We start from the raw sequence: 16,369 nt of genomic DNA, 5'->3' as shown, positions 1-16,369 counted from the left end.
ACATAATTTCAAGACCTTATTTTTTATACATGTCAACATATACATGACTAAAGTAGGTTATAATTAATTAACCCAAGCGCTAATGTATAAATGCACAATGTTCTTGTTAGTATACATTTCAGGCTTTTTCTGTCTGTTAAAAACATGCAAAATGCAGTCACTTACAGGAACAGTTCACCCAAAAATGCAACACCCTTTGTGTTGTTCCAAACCTGTATGAATTTCTTTCTTGTGTTGAACGTAAAAGTTGTGTTGAAACACAAACAGTTAATGACTTCCATAGTATTTTTATTCTCATGGGGGTGAGTAAATGTCCTTTAAAGGCCTTCATTAATATTTATTCATTTAGCAGATATAGATATCATATCTATGGAAGTTTGTTTCTGCCATGTGGAAGAATGATCTCGTAGTTCATACTTTTTTCTACGAATTCTGAATTTACATCTCACAATTCCTTTTTGTTTCCACCATGGAATAAACATTAAAGTAACTGTGACTTTTTATCGCACAGTTCTGACTTTTATTCTTGCAATTCTGAGAAGGAAAGTCTGAATTGTGAAATATCAACCTGCAAGTTGCAACTGTGAGCAAAAAAAGGCAGAATTGTGAGATAAAAGTCAGGGTTTCTTAGTTTTTTGTTCCATGGTGGAAAAAAGTCAGAATTCCAAGACGTAAACTCAGAATTCTGAGGGGGGAAAAGCCAGAATTCCATGATGTAAGATGTAAACAAACAATTAGGAATAAAAAGTCGGAATTGCAAGATGTAATATAAAAATTTTTGGGAGTCAGAATTGTGATATTTTTTTTTTTTCACAAAATTATCATATGAAAACTAAGAATTCTTAGGGGGAAAAGGCAGAATTTTAAGATACAGTATAAACTCAGAATTGTGATATAAAAAGTCAGAATTTTGACATTAAAAAAATCTAAAAATGTTGTATTTTTGTATTCTTATTTCCATAGTGGAAAGAGGATTCCATATTTATCCAAAACAACTTACAAATTAATGCAAAAATGCACGTGAACAATGATTGCATTTTCTGAATCTGAATGTTTTAGCCCAAATAGTTCAGTGTCTCGTCTTTGAAAGCAGTGCAGAAGACCTTTGCCAGGACAAAAGACATACTGTATTTATATTGTTTCAACACTTTTGACAGGTGAGGAGCAACTTAACAAGCAAGTCTGAATAAGGCTCTGGATGCCAGTAAAAGAGCTAAATGACATCAGGAACAGTTAAGTATGAATTGTTAATGGTCCTGAAATAAACACTTCAACATTCTAACCCTTGCAGTCACGAAAACATCTCTCTCCATGGCTGGAGAACACAGACACGAATGGTATTTACAGAAACTGCTGCAGCACATGGGTTTCACCTGGACAGTCTCATCACTGGCTTTAAACCATGTTTGGTATCTGCTGTGACAGCGTACAGACGGACTGATGCTTCTTTAGACTAATTATTATGGGTGGAGAACAGCAACTGTTTTGGAATGTAGACTTGATACCTCTGGTCTTAGGGATTTGTGAGATTTGGCCTCAGACTTGTTTATGGCTACACTCGAAATAAACCTTAGAAACAGACAAAGTTACTGTCTCGGAAGCCAATTCCACTGCACGTGAACTAAACAACATTTCTGTATCATCTCTAAGCTGTCAAACTGTTTAAGAACACATCATTTTGGTCTTTTGCCCATCTTTTACTGAGGGAGTTTGATTAAAATTGTTTTAATTTATATATTACCTAAAATAATGGAATTTTACTAATAAAAATAACAATAAAATTTTTATATTTATTTATTTATTTATTCATTTATTTATTCATTTATTGTACAAGAAAAAAAGAAAGAAATAGAATTGTAAAAGTAATACAAAATTACTAAAATCATTGTCCCTAATTATAGATGCAATTATTTGATAAAATAAAATACAGGGAAAATTGTACAATTAAATTGTCAAATATTATTCAAATTTAAAATAATGTTTTTCTATTTTAATATACTTTAAAATTACATTTATTCCTGTGATGCAAAGCTGAATTTTCAACCTTATTACTCCACTCTGCAGTGTCACGTGTCCTTCAGAAATCATTCTAATATGCTGATTTATTAACAGATGTGCTTCTTAATATATTTTGAAACGTGATACTTTTTTCAGGATTATTTTATGATTAAATGGTTAAAAAGAACAGCATTGCTGCGTGCTGAAGTTAGTGCTCCTCTGGCCAATCCCTGCTCAAGCGGTTTTCTTCACAGCCCAGTTCCTCCCAGATGTTCTGATTTACACTGGGCTTCATGGTGGATGTATACAACTGTCCTCTGCCGCTCTAAATATTGAAATTTGTTCCAATGTTAGGATGGTGAAAATAATCCTTGTCACATAGGAAAAGATCATTCTTCCACAAGTAAAATAAACAGGGCTTAAAAGGTGCTGTAAGTGATTTCAGCTGTCTTGCTAACTTCCGTTATCTTGCGAACTTCAACCACGTTCCCTCTCTCCACAAACATGACAGCAAACTAAATGAAAGGTGGTCTGTAATACCTGGAGAAAGCTATTTGTTAGCAATCCCATTAATTTAAATGGCTGCTGCATGCCTGTCTGGAAAGTACGTGATTTAAATTTGCCATCTTTGCTCATGGGCTAAATGCCATGTGGCTAATCACTCTGGAGCCACAGGAAATGAAGGCAGGCAATGTTGATTGGTTGATGGCAAGAACACGCACTAAGACAAATGTGATTTCTCAGATAAAAGGGTCACGTTCTTCCTAGTGTTCCAAGGAAGCCGCTTACAGTATCTAAAGTTAAAGCAGGAAATGTAAGACCTGTTCAGAGGAACTGAAAAACCTCAATGTAAAAGCATTTTAAGTGTGTAAGAGGTTATAAAACGCTGTCTTCCTGCAATAAACAACATACAGTACTTATCTTGTTATAAAGTGGCATCATTGTTTAAACCACACTCTGATCAAATTACTGTATTTGCCTACAATATCGGCTCTTAAAGTGGAAGTGTGAGGACTGGGCGGTGTGACTCTATACACTTGATTGTAAAAATATTGAAATAGATACTGTAGATAAGTGCCAAATAACAATTTAACAATTTGAGTCGAAACCTTTACTCCATAAAATAATAAAATGTTATTATATGCTTTTGTATGGTTTAAGAATGTTCCCTAGAGCATATTTTGTTTCAGTGGAAGCAATAACATCTAACTTTATCTACAAAGGGTCACATGATCATTGTCTCAGAACTGTACTGACTAAATTAAAATTGATCTGAGTGAAGCAGTGGCTAGAAATAAATCTTAAATATTTAAATTCTTATGACTTTGTTCCATACAGTTTATCATATGATGCTTCAAGATTTACTCATTCTGTCAGATTTAACTGTAGGGAGTAAAAATTAATTTGATTTTTTTTTAATTGTCCATCAAGTTCAAAATAAAAACAGAAAATAAGTCAAATAAAGGCTTTAGTTAATTAGGTTATAAAAAAATATGTATAATCTAAAGTAAAAAAACAAAACAAATTCTTATGCTTACCAAGGATGCATTTAATTGATCAAAAATACAGTAAAAAAGATAATATTCTGAAATATCAGTACAGTTTAAAATACCTGTTTTCTTTTTGAATATATTTTAAAAAGCAATTTAGGCTATATATATGTGATGCAAAGCTGAATTTTCAGCATCATAACTCCAGTCATGTGATCTTTCAGAAATCTTTCTAATAAGCTGATTTGCTGCTTTTATTACCATTAATGTTGAAAGCAGTTGTGCTGCTAAATATATTTATAAAAACTGACATAATTTTATCAGGATTCTTTGACAAGTAGAACAATGTAAAAGTGTCTGCTGTCACTTCCAATCAATTTAATTCATCCTTTCTGAATAAAAGAAATACTTTCTTTTCTAAAAAAAACTTTTAGACATTTTAGACATTTAAAAAAGTAAATATACTTTAAAAAAAAAAAAAAATCACTATAATTTGATATATATTATTACTGTGTTCTAAAAACGTAGTCATTTGATCATACCGCCCACCACTACCGGGAGTGAATGGTTTGTCTTCCTCAGATATAATGATCCATTTAATTCTTTCCCTGCAGGTGCATTCCACTGACATCATTACCACAGAACAAGACATGACACCACAATTACAGAAACTACAGTACAAACTTGTTATGTCAGGTTTGAGAACTAAACTGCAAGGGAATTAGAAGTTCAAGTCCTTAAACACAGCATCCTGAAACCACAGAATCCACCAGGTTGAAAAGAGCGAATGATGCTGGCGGCGATCCAAGTCTGAGATAAAGGTCTCCAACACGTCCCTATAGTTTACAGAGCGCGGCATAAAAGGATGTGTCTGAGAATATACTTCACAAGCAAACACCTGCATCTCTGGAAACTATTTGGAGGAGAAATGGTAAATATGCTTGATAGTTTACATCGAAAATCAGATTTAGAATGGTATGGGAACTGACGGCATACATTTAGAGTGCTATTTATTGGAGTGCCTTTGAATTGAAACCACATGTTAGGACACTTTAAAGCTCTGTCTCTGTGTTCTTCAAAGGAAAACGAGACAGAAATTACCCTTGCCTTTTACACTCTTCCTCGCTTATAACTCCCAAGAACACACAAATCCCATTTAGCACATGCCTGAAATTTATCATACGGTAAACAGAGTTTTTCCTTCTGTGCCCCTTCAGTCCTTCTTTCAAAAACCTCTTGAAACCATTTTAACATTGCAAATCCAGCTGGTAATTTCTATTTAGCTTGAATCTTGATAATCACCTCTCAGTCCCCCTTTACCTCTCACTCTCTGGGTGTTTGCTTTCACAGATTTTCTCACCCATTTCTCTTGTTATTCTTCAGGTAATCCCTGGCTCAAAGGAGGAAGGCCCAGGGTCATCACCAATAACCCCCTCAAGGCTGACACCATAAACCCCTCTGAAAAGCCTCGGATGATTGTGGGAAAGGGGGCAGGTGGACTAAAATCCCAAAGAGAGTGATATCTTGTGAGGGTTTGTGGCCAAGTCAAGTTTTCCCCCTTTGTTTAGTTCTTGAATTTCAGGCCAAATGGAAATTTTTTCCTTTTGTAAGAACGTGTTGGCAGATGTTAAAATTTGAAAGTTATGACCAGTTTTAAAGAACCTGACGGGCCTCGATAAATATTTCAAAGCATAAGGACAGAAGTTGGGAAGCAGCTTTTGATTTTACAATGTCCCCATACACACTGCCAATTACAATCGTCACTTGTCTTTAGAGTATTTACTTTAATTCTGAACTACTCAGAGTTCACTTTACAAAACCAACAGCCACATTTTACAACCTAATTTGATCCTTTAAAAAAATCAATAAATTATGAAAAATTATGAAAAGATGATTTTACAACACAAAGCACATACATATCTTGACTAATACAAATGCATGAAACATGCATAAATAAACCAGGTTTGCTAAAATAAAAAAAATATAAAAAATTGTAGGACGATATACATTACAGTTCAAAAGTTTAGGGTCGGTAAGATTTATCATGTGTTTACCAAGGTTGCATTTATTTAATCAAAACACACACACACACACAAAACTGTAATTACTACAATTGAAAATAATTATTATTTATTATATAAGTTAATTCTGTGATTAAAACAAAATGAATATTTAGCATCATTACACCAGTCTTCAGTGTCACATTATCCTTCAGAAATCATTCTAATATGCTAATTTGCTGCTCACAAAAACATTTCTTATTATTACCAATGATAAAAACAGTAAGGCTGCTTCACATTTTTGAGGAAACTGAGAATTTTTTTAATGAAAGTTCAAAACAACCGCATTTTTTGACAGAACATTTTTTGTAACCATTTAAATTATTTACTGTCAGTTTTGATGTATTCAGGCCATACTTGATGAATAAAATTATGAATCTCTTAAAAAAAGAAATATTACCCTAAACTTTTGTAGTAGTGTCTCTTATAGCTAATACTGCTTAAAAAATAGTTAACGCCCACAATGGCAATATTGAGTATTTAAGTATTTGGCATCCATGTTTCTTGTTTACAACTCAGAAACACAAAAGCGTTTCTATGGTAATCATTATGTCATCCATCTCAAATTCAAGATGTAACACCTGTATTTTGCAGACACACTGAACAATAGTTTATTTTTAATTGCATTTAAATGCTGTTCTCACTCCCAAAGCATGTGTGTACGTGGCCTGATAGCCCTAAAAAGCCTGTTGAGTAGGCCATTAGTACAGATGACTTGGCTGTGAGAGGATCAGCTTCTCGTACCCAAACACTGTCCTTTCTAAAAGAGAAATGGTACAAGAACTTGGATCATCATTAAAGGGCAAAAGACAACCTGTTGTGTTCAAAATATGAAGCTGAAAGTGTGTCAGGTGTCTGGAGAACTTCATGGTGCATGAACCTGGCTTTCGATGTGGCAGCTGACCTGAATAAACATCTGGCTAAACAGTGAGAAATGTAAGTTAGTTTAGAGACTTACAGTAAATATTTAAAGGGATAGTACACTCAAACAGGATACTTATGTTGTTCCAAACTCTGTGGAACACAAAAATTAATTATCTGAAGAATATCCAGGTCACTCTATTCAATATAATGAAAGTGAGGAGCTGTCAAGCTCCAAAATGACTACTATATGACTAATGCACTACACCAACAAGCCTTCTGAAGTTATATGATAGTTGTGTGCGATGAACAGACAGAAATTTTAAATCATTCACTTAATATCTAAATATAAGTCAATAATGGCTTAAATTTTAGTCTTTTTTTCTCACACAAAGCTTACAAAAGGACGTAAGTCATTACTTTTATGATATTTTTATGATACTTTTATGGTGCTTTTCCTTTTAGAAGCTCACAAACCCCAGTTCTCATTGATTCAAATAGCATTTATAAGTACCTTTGTGTTCTATGGAAGAAGGAAAAGTTATAAAGAGCTTGGAATGATGTGAGGGTGAATAAATTAACACAGAATATTTATTTGTGTGAATATTGTCTTTTAAAAAACACAGAAAACACTTGATAATTTTACACTTTAAAATAATTTAGCATTTTTATGGCATTTTTATTTTATGCCATATAAACAACTGCACCATCCTTACAAAAAGTCAAAGCGTGCCTCACAAGAATGCTAATGTTTCATGGCTTCCATATGTATGCTGTACCACACATATTATGCCTTGTAATGACTGGTACTCATGAATCAGTAATGAGTGATTTAGGTAACTGAGATGGCTACAGTCATGTCTGCCTTACAACACAGAGAAAAATGAAGATAAAATAAAAAATAGGAGAGCACTGAAAGTTTGTTCACTTTCATGATATGAAAAATATGGAAGGTATGTCTGACCTGATGCTACATCCTCAGCAGTGTATGACTGGAGGTAATATGAGTCATGTGTGAGTAGAGGTTTGTGCATGTGAGCTGCAGCTGAAAGCCCTGCTCTAGTCCGTATTGCAATGGTAACCTGATGATCCTCAAATTTGAAGGGAGTGGAGACACTTTAAGCCCCCCAAAGATGGGACAAATAGAATTGTTGGTTGCCCCTGAAGACTGTGAACTAAGTAACTCCTATAGGTATTGTCATAAACTCTCCTACATACAATTACATGCATAAAATCCATTTTTTTCTGTATGAAGTATAGAGAGGAATAGAAAATTGTATAAAAATAAAAAAGAGAGAGAGAAGATTATGCAAAAGAATGAAAAAAAAGGTCCAGGTTAGGGTTTAAGTCTAAAACTTAAAAGTGGACCAAGGTTCAACTAAAAACTTTTTTTAGCATTTTTATGGGCACAAAGTACTTCAGCATTTTTGCACACAACTTCTCTTGTAAAGTATTAAATGCATGCATGTGTTATCAAACTGTCCTACCTCTCTCCTCCTCTTCTTCACTCTCTATCACTTCAGAAAGTTTATCAGATGATGCCTTATGTTTATGTTTCAATATTCCACTTTTGTTCCGATACTTAATCCTGATTGGGGAAACAGAATGCTCTTGTCACCCAGTCCGAAGCAGCTCCTGTTGTTGAGAAATTGATTGCTGTGGTAGTTAGAGCCAGAAGTCCCTTGTCTTAGTGCCTCCTCTGTGGACTGGGAAGCCATGGGTCCTAAAACCTGACATGTTCAAGCTTTTTACAATGGGAATAAAGTCATTTTCGATTCTTAAAGGTATGGGAGTCTATTTCTGCTACAAAATATACAAATAAAAAGGTAAAAGCAACTTTTTATCTCTAAATTCTGACTTTTTCCTCATATTTCTGAGAATTGAATCACTGAATTGTGAGATATACATTCAGAATGGCAAGATACAAACTTGCAATTCTTAGAAAAAAAGTATGTTGTGGAATCTATTGCACTGTATTATGTTTTTTATTCTGTGGTGGAAATAAAAAAGGAATAAAAAAGATGTAAATGCAGAGTTCAGAGAAAACAAGATCTTTGAGATTTAAACTGCTAATTCTGAGAAAAAAGTCAGAATTGCAAGATGTAGACTTAGAATTCCATGAAAAAATATCTCCCAATTCTAAATTTATATCTCATAAATCTGGCTTTTTCTTATAATGGCAAGAAACTATGTTTTTTAGCTTCTTAAATTGCTAGAAATAAATACAAATTGTGAAAAAAAAAAAAAAAATTAATCAGAATTTTTGACATTTAAAATATGCAATTTTCAAAAAAACTATAGCTGTCAAAATTAGCGTGTTAATGCAAGCGATTAATTTCTCTAATTCTCTCATTTGGATCTGTCTCTTTTTCTAAGCAAGAATTGCATTAATTCAGATGCAGAACTTCTTTACGACCACATTAAACAGGAGACTTTTCAGATCCAATTTCACTTCAGCACCAGGCATGAGTCAAACGAGCGCTGAAACGATACAGGTGACAAGGACCTTCAGTAGAACAACAGTGAACTGTGGTCAGATGAGATGTTGTCAGGTCATATGTCAGTAAAAATACATTTTCCTGTCCTGTCTGCCAATATACTGTGCTAGTAGTGTGTGCCCTTCAGTTGCACGCACGCTGTAGCCTGTATCATATTAAAATACGAGTGAAACCATGTGTGTCAGTTCCACGTCACTTTCAGCAGCGCCAGCTCTTAAATTAATAGCAGGCAAATAAGCTAATAACCCAGCTGATGTGATGTCTGTTAATCAAAGAACAAAAGAAAAAAGAGGGAATCAGTAACTTTTGTAGCTTTAAGGATTCATCTATATTTAATTTAGTTTTAACAAATTTTTTAACAAATTTCCTACTTGCTGAAGAGTACAGGCAAATATGACATTTATGATAAAGGGTTTATGTGAAGACTGTTTTAAGTTCAATTGAATCAGAAATTGTTTTTTTTTTTAAGTCTTATAAATGTACAAATTGATGGCTCTCAATTATACTTTAATGTTTTATTGCTATAGTTAGGTTATGGTTAGGCTAAATATTAGGGGGGAAAAGAAAATTTTTCTAGAGACATCAGCAGTATGGATATCATTGAAACATTATAAAAAGGGAAATCATGTTATGAAAAAATATTTTTTAAGTCACCTCTTCTAGCCATTAAAAGTGCAATGAACACTTAAAGTATTATCAATTCCTAAATGAAACAAAATATTCAAGGAGAAAAAGTTTAGGGCTTTGACATTTGATGAAAAATGTTTGGTAATATCAGCTAAAAAGGAACGCTGTATCAGAACGAGCAACGAATGCATCATGATTTGGCAGGTGAAGGGTCTCCACGTGTTGAAGTTAGTATTATTTTATAAAAAGGTGTCTCAGTAACAAATAGAATTTAACTCAACACATAAAACAATTTCAAGTATGAAAGTTCATAGTGTTTATATGTCTTCACAGCACACGGCAGCTAGTGACTAAGGCTTAAAACTTCTAGACAATCTCATACTGTGGACTTATGTGGTCTGCATCAGGCTGAGTTAAAAGTGACTCAACCAGTCGTAACTCTTTGATTTGTGTTTGTTGAAGGATTGTTAAGAGTGCATATGTCAACCTCTTAAAATAGCAAGCTGAAGACCAAAACATCGAAAAGACACACAAGCAATCACTGGAATTTCACATTTGACACCAGCAGTCACAAATCTAGTGATAGTCCGCATGACCTCAGAGATGTCACCTCAACATCACTAAAGCATAAAACAAAAAGAAAAATCTATAAATACAACCGCAATCCTAGTCCATTTTCCAAATAATTGAACAGATCTTCACATCAGAAGCATTGAGGTTCCTTGTCTCTGAATAAATAACAATATAGTTCAATAAGTAAAATTCCATTTATACGGCTTACCACATTGCAACTGAACTATTTTTTGTTAGTGAAAAAATCCTAAATAGCAAAAGTAGCCTACAAAATAGCATATGGTTGATATTATTTGGTTGTTTACAGAACTGTTGTACAAACGTAACTCCTGCAATATTGCTTAAATTAAAACTGCTCTTGTGACGTGCAGATTCAGAGAGGTACTTGCACAGGATTTCAGAAGTCTTTGCTACATCCTGAGGTCATTACAAAAATGAAACATAATTATAATGGGATTTCTATAACAAATGCACATGAAACGAAGCATTCCAGTGCAAGTCGGACCTTGTTTATTCAGTGCCATTTTGCAACATCCAGATTCGCCAAGGCTCATTTGCACAGCGATGAAGCTTCCCAGCAACAAAGGTTTGTTTACATTTTGGGGCCAATCAAAGACTCATAAACATGTGTTTTTCCATCCGATGACTGAATTGCAACACTTTCTAAAACACTGCATTTCAAGGCAATAGAAATGGAGGTACAGAAATCAATTTGCCTGTTAAACAACCTTGTCAGTTAACAAAATGTTTCACAATTATTCACCAGAAATAATAACGATGCTTGTCTTGGCAAGTACCACAATAATAGATATAAGAGAACCTCAAAGAACAGAGCTTCCTGCAACAGATACTGAATTCAGCTGTGGATCGGTTTTACACTGCAGGATGGAGGTCACTGTCAAACAAATACATGACACTTCTGCTTCCTTTTTTCTTCAGGCTGTTATAAAGGTCTCATTTTTCATTGCAGGAGACGGAGTAATGGATTCTCGCAACTGCACAGATGTGCAAGGTCAAATAAGGTGATGTATAATGATGTCATAATCAAAGCACATTGCAATCTATACAAATTTCCTCCAAGGGTGATGATGTTGCTTGCAGCATAAAAAAGATTTAACCACATACATGATAGGAAATTGCTATGTTTGCAAACACACAATGAAGTAAAAGAGTTGAGGTCATATGTAACCATGTAAAAGTGATTTTGAGGTTTGCAGGCCGTGGCATTCCAAACAGTATTGTTTCTTGTTGGTATTGGCATGGGATCAGGACTCTCAGAAAACTATGAGTCTGGAGGAAGGTCTTGAGTGATCGGCATAGTTTCAATAAGCATGACTACAGACACTGGTACAAAAATCAGGTCTGACTAAAATAACAAAACTGAAGTGACCACTCTTAAGGAAACTGTGTGAAGGTTTTAACATCTAATCATAATACTTCTGTGCTAGACTTTCTGGTAACATCTGGTCAAACTAGAAGCTCATTCTGGCCAAGATCCATCCACAAGATCTGACCAACATTTATTGTAAAGCAAGCAACAAAAATGAAACTAGATGTATTCCAGCTGGTTTGCTGGGCTTAGCTGAAGCAAAATCCTTCTAAAATGTACCAAAAGACCAGTCAGACCAGTTAAGGCCAGCAAACAAGTTAAGGCTGGTTTAGAGTAAAAGTTAACCCAAAAGTGAAAAATTTCAAAAACATGTATGACCTTCTGTCTTCTATATGACTTTCTTTTGGATCCTATTGACTATTACGGTTTAGACAAAAAAGCTGAAATATTCTTTAAAATATCATCTTTTGTGCATCTTTTGTGCTTTTTGTGCATTATCAGCAGAGATAAAAATGCACATGGAACGGTATGAAGGAGAGTTAACGATGAGAGGATTTTCATTTTTGGATGAAATATCCCTGCTTATTTTGTGTGGATGTTCAACCTTGGCAAACCTGAGTCAAGGCAAGCACTGAACAAAGTGTATTCATCTTTTGTAATATCCTGTTCAGGCCAGGAACTAACTATTCATTTCTTCATAATTAAATGGAACTGTTACAAACACAGGTAAACAGACTTGAGAAATAGATGGGTGAGGTAAATATGTATTTATATGTATCAGGGATCAAGTTGTTGTTGTACACACTATTATGTTTAACAAATTGTCAGGTTTTTTGTCAGACCCATCTATTAATTCCAGCTACTGCTATGTGATCTGTAAATATCATGAGATGTCTTTTGAGGAGTGTGAAATAAGTAATTGGATAGGAACACACTGAACATATCTCTAACAAAGACAAATCGCCTTGCATATTGTACTCCGATCTCCATATCCACATGACTGTTTTGTGCATGTATTATGTGATATGTAGGAAGTGGCTCAACTTTCACAGTTTTGAGGAATAAGTGCAAACAGACCTTTTGCATGGACGCAATGTGTTCGCATTTATCATCCACCTCTGACTTGCAGTCAGATGAAAAGTATTACAAGATCATTTCCTATTAATTTCCCCCTCAAAAATACACCCAGAGTGGATGAAAAATAAATTCCTTGGTCGTTTGAAATTCTTTCACGAAAATAATCAGTAAGGATTTTGAATCAAGCATGAAAAGAAGGATTAATATCTTCAAAAGACATCAAAGGCAGTACAGTAGCACACTGCAAAGAAAAAAGGAGGAAGGAGTAAAATAATATAAAAGCACTGACGTGAACAGGGCAGACTGCAAGATGGATAAGAGAACCACTTAAACCGGGATTTAAATTCAAGTCTTAACAAATAAAGTCTACAAATATAAGCTCCAGGAAAATCTGGAAATTAAGAGGGATTTTTTTTTTTCCCAAACATGGAAAATTCATGGAAATGAATAAAATCGAGAAAAAAAATCATGAAGATTTCAATATTTATTCTACATTTTTATTGTCAATATTATATGTTTTTTTTTCTTATTTCAATTTTTTTAGCTATAAATATTTTTTGTGATCCATCTATCTATCTATAATATATATAGATAATTTCCATACTTTCTATATTAATTCTACAGTGTCAATATTATATATTTTTTTCTAAGTTTGACTCAGATTTATATATATATAAATCTATATATATATAAAAATATATATATATATATATATATATACATACATATCCACGATTGCAAAATCACACAGATGTACTGCAGCAGCATCCTGATCTCAACAATACCATTTATGTGACTCAAACACAGCAGCGTGAACAATAATGAACTTATGCACTCGAAAGCTGAACTTATGCACTCACCCCATTCTGCACTTGAGATGAAGAGTGGCTAGGAAAAGTCATTTCCTCTTAATGCGAGAATGAGCCAAGTGTTGTTCATTAGATGAGAAGAAAGTCTCCTCAGCTCTGCAGATTCTCAAGACTCTGCCATACAGTCAGAATGAAGGAATTCAGCCTCCGAAGACCAAGAATCTGCTGCCAAAAGACCCATTGACCTTCTCCTCTAGCCATCAGGACGGACATCATTCGCTCCTGACACATGGAAAGACAGTATCTGTGTTGTGTCAGATGTAAAGGTCGATTTCCATGCTGGATTTCAGTTTCCTGAAAACAACATAGACAGAAATTCACAAAATCCCGCCATTTTGTTGTCTTTGGAACAGACAACCGCCTCTTTGAAAATATTGACTTTGAACGTGTTCGGTTGATTACGTCAATGAGAAACAGAGTTTTAGCACAGGGATTGCGATAATGACTGGAAATCCATGTGAACTACTTGGTAGAAAGAAAACTCTTCATGCTGACATATATTATTAAAAGACCACAAAAGAGAGCATACTTATTTGATCAATCAAACTCTTTTTGTTCAAATGCTACCAATTTTTTACCTTAAACACTATTAAAAGCTTTTTAATACCCATATAATTTTCTGGAGAGTGTTGAAGAATTTATCTTTAGTCATTAAGTCAAAGGAATCTTTTAATTAATCTTAGCATTTACAGTATAACATTACAGTATTAAAGCTGAAGTGTGTAACTTTTCATTGCTCTTTTTGAGGCCAACTTTGTCAAGCAATGGAAAACAGATGAGTGTTTACACACTTCACCTTCAAAGGGACAGTTCATAAAAAAAAATTAAAAGATTTGTCATCATTTACTCACCCTCATGTTCCTCCACAACCGACTTTCTTTCTTCTGTGGAACACAAAAGAAAATATTTAGAAAACATATTGCACATATTTCATATTTCAACGGAACAACCGAAATCTTTTTTTCACAGCTGTTAGAAATGGATGTTCTCTTTATTATGACAAATACGCACTTTAAAATGCATTTTTCTCCACATTAAGTGCTCAATGACCTTTAATATGAATAGTGCCTTTAATATGAACAAAACCGTCAGCTATACTGTTTCTCTATATGAATATGTGGCATAGTTTGAGGTTTTAACAAAATTAGCATTTTTATCCTGAGGGGGAACAGTATTTTTATGCCACAATAATAGAAGTGTTAATTCACACTCTCGCTGTCTGCACATGGCGCCCCTTTGTTCGTTTTCTTCAATGTAGGCATTATTTCCTGTCGACTTCAAGTGCACATTCTCAGACAAAAATTTCTTCATCTTTCATATGAACGCCTTACAAATCCATGAGAATTTTTAAAAGAATTAAATATAATCGGTTGTATTTCAGTTTATGGCATAACATAGGTCATGTTATATCCTTTATTATACACCATGTGAAAAACTTTTGAACAAGTGCTAGTTAAGTGTTGATTGTTTTATCTTATCTTTTGTCCCATTTTTTTAACTAGGCTAAAATCAGACTTAAATGAGGGTTATTGTCTCTCAATAAACTGTTCCCTGAAGCTGTTGTTCCTGTTTATTGAAAGGGAAGGTCATATAATACGAAGTGTCATATCATATTCTAAAGCATTTTACACAGAATGCATAAAACACGCTTCTTAAAAGTTGAAATTTTCAACTTTTGAAAGACGATGTAAAAGAGCCTAGACTCGAGCACAACTGATAAATGTCCATCTGCCCTACTTAAATCAATTAACATTATTGACACACCACTAAAAACCTATTGATATAAAATTATAATTCAACTTAATTTGATAAAGTTTTTATATTTCTAAACATTATGCCTAAATGTTTTTTTTATACAGTACAGACCAAAAGTTTGGACACACCTTCTCGTTCAAAGAGTTTTCTTTATTTTCATTACTATGAAAATTGTAGAGTCACACTGAAGGGATCAAGGGCTATTTGACCAAGAAGGAGAGTGATGGGGTGCTGTGCCAGATGACCTGGCCTCCACAGTCACCGGACCTGAACCCAATCGAGATGGTTTAGGGGTGAGCTGGACCGCAGACAGAAGGCAAAAGGGCCAACAAGTGCTAAGCATCTCTCGGGGAACTCCTTCAAGACTGTTGGAAGACCATTTCAGGACTACCTCTTGAAGCTCATCAAGAGAATGCCAAGAGTGTGCAAAGCAGTAATCAAAGCAAAAGGTGGCTACTTTGAAGAACCTAGAATATGACATATTTTCAGTTGTTTCACACTTTTTTGTTATTTATATAATTCCATATATAATTCCACATGTGTTAATTCATAGTTTTGATGCCTTCAGTGTGAATCTACAATTTTCATAGTCATTAAAATAAAGAAAACTCTTTGAATGAGAAGGTGTGTCCAAACTTTTGGTCTGTACTGTATATCACTATTAATAAGGATTGTATGATCTCTGTATATTATCAGAATGCTTGCAACAGTTTTACTTCAGCACAATCAAACATATACCAGTTTAGTATACTAAAAGTATAACTGCAGGGTATTTTATTAAGCACATAAATATCTAAATGTATTTGTAGCATACTTAGCACAAAATAAATTTATTTAAAAAAAAAATTTCACTTGGGTAAAGGCATGTTTACAAAAGTAGTACAATGCATTCTGTGTCAACAGTTTTGTTTGTAAACATTAATATCACACTTTGTACATCAAAAGAACAAGGTTCTGAGAAGACATTGGATTAACAGGTGCAATTTGTGTGATATTGCCTTTATACAACAGATCAACAAATAGTAGGTTAATGTTGAGTAACTTACATTTTAAATACAATATTACAATACTGTGTTTTTAATGCATCATGGAAAATAGATACAGAACAAAGCAGAACACTCAGTAGTGAAGTTTCATTCCTGAATGATTTTTGAACAAATCGGTTGAACAAATGATTCAATGACTCATTCATAAAGACTGTAAACTGCCTGAATGTATCAGCTCTTTTTTA

At 33.9% G+C, this 16,369-nt stretch overlaps 1 long non-coding RNA gene across 2 annotated transcripts in view; it reads right to left on the bottom strand.

Annotated features, from left to right (window-relative positions):
• LOC132160473 (uncharacterized) overlaps nucleotides 1–16,369 on the bottom strand; it is a 29,110-nt gene that overhangs the window by 7,067 nt on the left and 5,674 nt on the right. The window contains exons 3-4 of one of the 2 annotated variants that reach the window (XR_009438013.1): nucleotides 14,235–14,267; nucleotides 13,375–13,677 (exon numbers count right to left, since the gene is read on the bottom strand). This is a non-coding gene — a long non-coding RNA (uncharacterized LOC132160473). The remainder of the gene's footprint in view (nucleotides 1–13,374; nucleotides 13,678–14,234; nucleotides 14,268–16,369) is intronic. The other variant, XR_009438014.1, reaches the window with a different exon arrangement.

The sequence above is a fragment of the Carassius carassius genome, chromosome 17, assembly GCF_963082965.1.
Source record: "Carassius carassius chromosome 17, fCarCar2.1, whole genome shotgun sequence".
Taxonomy (NCBI): domain Eukaryota; kingdom Metazoa; phylum Chordata; class Actinopteri; order Cypriniformes; family Cyprinidae; genus Carassius; species Carassius carassius.
Note: the sequence above shows the minus strand (reverse complement) of the source record. Positions and strands in the feature narration are given on the sequence as shown.